This window comes from Nicotiana attenuata, unplaced genomic scaffold (assembly GCF_001879085.1).
Source record: "Nicotiana attenuata strain UT unplaced genomic scaffold, NIATTr2, whole genome shotgun sequence".
Classification (NCBI taxonomy): Eukaryota; Viridiplantae; Streptophyta; class Magnoliopsida; order Solanales; family Solanaceae; genus Nicotiana; species Nicotiana attenuata.
This window is the reverse complement of record NW_017673869.1, coordinates 4,879-9,756: the sequence shown is the minus strand read 5'-3', so window position 1 is coordinate 9,756 and position 4,878 is coordinate 4,879.

The following is a 4,878-nucleotide window of genomic DNA, read 5'->3' as shown; positions in this document are numbered from 1 at the left end:
AGTTTAATACCAAACTAGATGGTTACGACAAAGCACTACTGGACAAATATTGTATCAGAAATAACTTATTCTTAAACAAAAACTTATTTGGTGAAGATGTTTAATAGTCATGTAAAAGAATGCCCGAGAAAGTTGTAGATGCATGGTTATGAGTCTAAGTAGGAGATTGCTGGGGCATATACTATTAACCATGCATTTGGATATAGTATATTCTAATAATTGTCATGATTAAAAGTCTAAGTGGGAGATTGTTGGGATATATACTATTAACCATGGGTTTGGTTAGATATAGTATTTATTATGGAGTAATTGTTTTATTCAATTTTAATAAAGTTTTAAATAGATCATATATTAGTCTGTGTCCTTTGCTTATATAGTAGATGATTTAGTGTATAGCGTTTAGCTTATACACGGAAGATTAAATCATCGGTTCTTATAAGTATAAAGTTTGAGTTCACAATCTAATGATGGAATTGGACAAACCATCATGGATGATTATAGCACAAGATTAAATATAATTTATCTTGATTATGGGAATGTTTAATTCCAACTTCTTGTGCTAGTACATTTTATATGTATTGAACGGACCAAGTAGCGATAAGTATTTTATACTGACTTAATAAAATAAAATCTCTAGCCATTAAATGTACTTATACTCTTAATCTTGATATAATTATTATTAGTTGTGTACATTATTATTGTTTTGATTTATTAAAAGGCGAGATTCTTTCGTGGGTATGCCTAATAAATTGGATAATAATAATGTACATTGGCGAAGTAATAGTTAGTTGATGGAATCCATGTCTCAGTTTAGAGATTGATGATACACCTTTATGAAAGCTTATAAGTTTTCATGAGTAAACCCGGCCGGTGGATTTTGTATCCGACACATGAAATAAGTTAAGCGAAAGTCTAAAGGAAATAATCAATAAATTAAATCGTCAGTAATTTAATTTAATTGATTAGTATCCGAATCTTAACATGGGGAGTTAAATAAGATTTAATGGATGAATTTCGAAATTGAATAAGGAGTGCAATTACGAATTTTTAGTGGAATAATTCATAATTAATTATGGTACATATTAATTTCGAAAATTAGAAATTAATTCCATAATTAGTAATTAATTACGGAATCCATGGAAGGAACCTCCGCACTAGAATCACGAAAATAAGCCAAATAAGCCAAACACCCCTTCTCGACCATACACCGAGCTTTCATATAAGAAATAACCCTGCTGGTTCTAATCGAGGCAACCCTGGCAAGGCTAAGGTCACGGTCTTGGCGTGACATTCCAATATATCATGATAAGGCGACAACCAATCCATCCCCAAAATAACATCGAAGTCAACCATATCGAGAAGTAGGAGATCTACACTAGTCTCAAGACCCCAATAATAACCACACACGAGCGATAAACACGATCTACAACAATAGAATCACCCACCGGTGTAGACACATATATAGGAGCACTCAAAGAATGATGAGGCACAACCAAATACGAAGCAATGTAAGATGACACATAGGAGTATGTAGACCCTGGATCAAACAGAACTGAAGCATCTCTACTGCAAACTGAAACCGTACCTTTGATAACGGCATCGGATGCCTCAGCCTCAGGCCTGGCTGGGAAAGCATAACATCGGGGCTGGGCCCCACCACTCTGAACTATATCCCTGGGACGGCCTCCTGCTGGCTGGCCTCCACCTCAAGCGGCCTGACCTCCACCTCTAATACCTTGACCTCCACCTCTAGCTGCCTGACCCCTACCTCTAGCTGGTTGAGCGGGCGATGGAACACCCGGTGTCGGAACCATGACACGAGAACGCTGATGCTGAGAACTGCTCGACGCACGAGGGCAAAATCTAGCAATGTGCCTCGGATCGCCACAAGTATAACAAGACCTCGGCTGCTGAGACTGCTGACCCTGAAACTGACCTTGCCGGCCTGAGTAACCACCCTGAAAACTCTGGAGGGGAGGCACACTGATAGGAGTTGGTGGTGCACTATAGGGTAGCTGATCAGAATACTGCATATGAGAGCCACATCCACCTGAAGCACCGTGAGAAGCCTGAAGTGCTGAATGAAACGGCCTGGGAGGATGGCCTCTACCAAAAGAATCCCTGTCTCCAAACGAAGCACCACCGAACCTACCAGAATGACGAGGCCTCTTGTCAGACCTCTGACCACTCCCCTAAGCTAAAACCTTCTCAACCCGCCTGGCCACATTGGCCGCATCTTGAAAAGAAATCTCGCTCCATGTCTCCTTAGCCATTTGCAATCTGATAGGCTGAGCGAGTCCCTCAATAAACCTCCTCACCCTCTCTCTCTCTCGGTGGGGAGTATAAGAAGAGCATGACGAGCCAAATCAACAAACCTAGTCTCATACTGAGTGACAGTCATAGAACCCTGCTGAAGATGCTCAAACTGCCTGCGATAGTCCTCTCTCTGAGTGACAGGAAGGAACTTCTCAAGAAATAGCTAAGAGAATCGGTCCCAAGTCAAGGCAGGAGACCCAGCTGGCTGATAAATATGGATTTTAGCCTATCTTATGCTCTCTTTTGCTTAGGTTTTTGGATAAAAAATATGTAAAACTATTCCCGAAAACTGACTTATTGTGCTTGTCTGCATGGTTTGGTCAAAATGAGGCAAGAAAGCCATAATCAACTCATGGAGGAGTTAAAATTGCACAAGCTCAAAGCTGAGACAAAAGTGCTGACCGCGAAGGAAAAGACCGGCCGCGGAAGATCCACAGCTGAAGCGGCCACAATTACGCGGTCTGCAGAATTGAGGTTTAGAGAAGGTGTTTTGGGGTGCAACAGAGACCGCTGACGGCGATGAAAAAGTACGGCCGCGGAATACCTGACGCAACCGCGGTGGTATTTCCGTTGAGAGCGGCGATCAAGGTTCAGAGACCCTGCAAAGTAAGCCTCACTGAGTAGCGCAGTACGCGTCCAAATTGCGCGACCGCGGATGAGGCTAACGCTGAGGCGGTAACTTTTATGCTATCTGCGAAATCAAATCCAAACCAAGCACAAAAGTGAAGAAAGGCGGTCCGCGCTTGATTTGCGCGACCGCGGAAGTCCTTACACTGAGGCGCTGATAGAGAAACCTCCGTAGGGGTATTTTTGTCCATGAATTTCAGTTGTGTATAAATAATTCTTTTTCACATTTTTAGGTAATCTTTTGTCTGAGGAGCTCGTGAACAGCCGTATTTTACTACTTAGAGTAATTTTAGAGCAGCTTTAGCTATTAATCTTAGATTTTATTCTTGTAATAAACTTTTATGGCTTATATTTCATCTCTATCTTTGATTTTTACCTTGATTATGAGTCGCTAAACCCATTAGCTAGGGTTGTGACCCAACCCGTGTGGGTGTTTAATGGGTCTTCAATTTTAGGGCTTGATTATTTATGGGTTAATGATATTTAGCTTGATTCATGCTTTAATTGTAGAATTGGTGGTTGCAAACATTGATTCGTGCCTTTATGACTTAGACTCTTCTTGAGAAAGAGGGACTAAGTCTAGGAAATTTAGGCTAACAAGGAATTGGGTTGCATTCAAGAGATTGATAGCCCCAATTAAAGGGTTAAACCTAGAGATAGTAATACCCGACTTGAGCCAATTTTGTTTGCATTGTTTGAACACCCAATTGGGCTTGAGAAAGCCAATTAGGGCAAAGTCACTCAAACTATCGAGAGGTATAGAGTGAGTAATTATGTGCAAAGGTTATATAATGATCCCAAATATGACAAGCTTGTCCTAAATTCTAGACCCCATTAGATACTCGCCTAGGTGTAAGTCACTTCCCTAGTGCTTTTTATCAATTGAGAAAAATCCTACAAAAACATTGTACTTAGATTACTTTCAGCAATCAGTAGCATTAAAAGTAGAATAGGAACAAATCCAAACATGGTTAGAGGTGCAATTAAGAGCAACACGCATAGCTAGATTGGATAGAAACCTAACTCCCAACCAATATTAGCTCCTTGTAGATATCGATCCCGACCTTTCGGGTAAAAGCTACATCGATCACTCTTTTCCATTTTATAGTGGTATAGGGTTGGAACCGATCAACGTTTTAGCGCCGTTGCCGGGGAGCTAAACGGTTTTGGCTATCTATCTGACTAGTTGTGTGTCTTGTTTTTCTTTCCTTCTATTTTACTAACTTGTGTAAGTTAATTGATTCGGGTATAATGATGTTCTAAACGTCAATACCACACAAGAGGGGGGGGGGGGTGATTTGTGTGGTACCTAATTTTCGCACTAGAAGAACCTGGTTCTTCTAGATGAACTTACTATAACTGTTTGCGGAATTAAGAGTGCATAAAGTAAAGAACACAGAGATTTTTACGTGGAAAACACCTGTCTCAAAAGGTGAAAGAAACCACGACCTACTACTCAGTAGGATTTTCCCAAACTTCTACTAAAATCACTGAGCCAAAAACAGCATTTACAAACTCTTGTAAACCTAAGGATTAAACTCTAATCCCAGTGTGGTACACAGCCTCAACTATTGCGACACCTTCAAGTTAACTCTAACTTGAATACTCAAAGTACCTAATACAATTGCTTCTATGAAAGATGGAAAGGTACAATATTAAACCATCTACTACAATTGAACTAGAATAAGAATAAACACAATGGAACTGGTTCTTCTATCTCGTTCAAGTAGCTGCAGGAGTTCATCTTAATCTCACATAAATTGCTTGCGAAATTGCCTTGCTCTTTTGCTCTCAATTTAGCTTAACTTCTGCGTATTTGTGCCCACTTGTAAAAGAGAACAATCATTTTTATTTATAGAGTTAGTAATCAGAGTTATCAGAGTTTGATTAAAACTCGAATTGCTGATCCTTCATCAAATTCGAGTCCTAGAACAA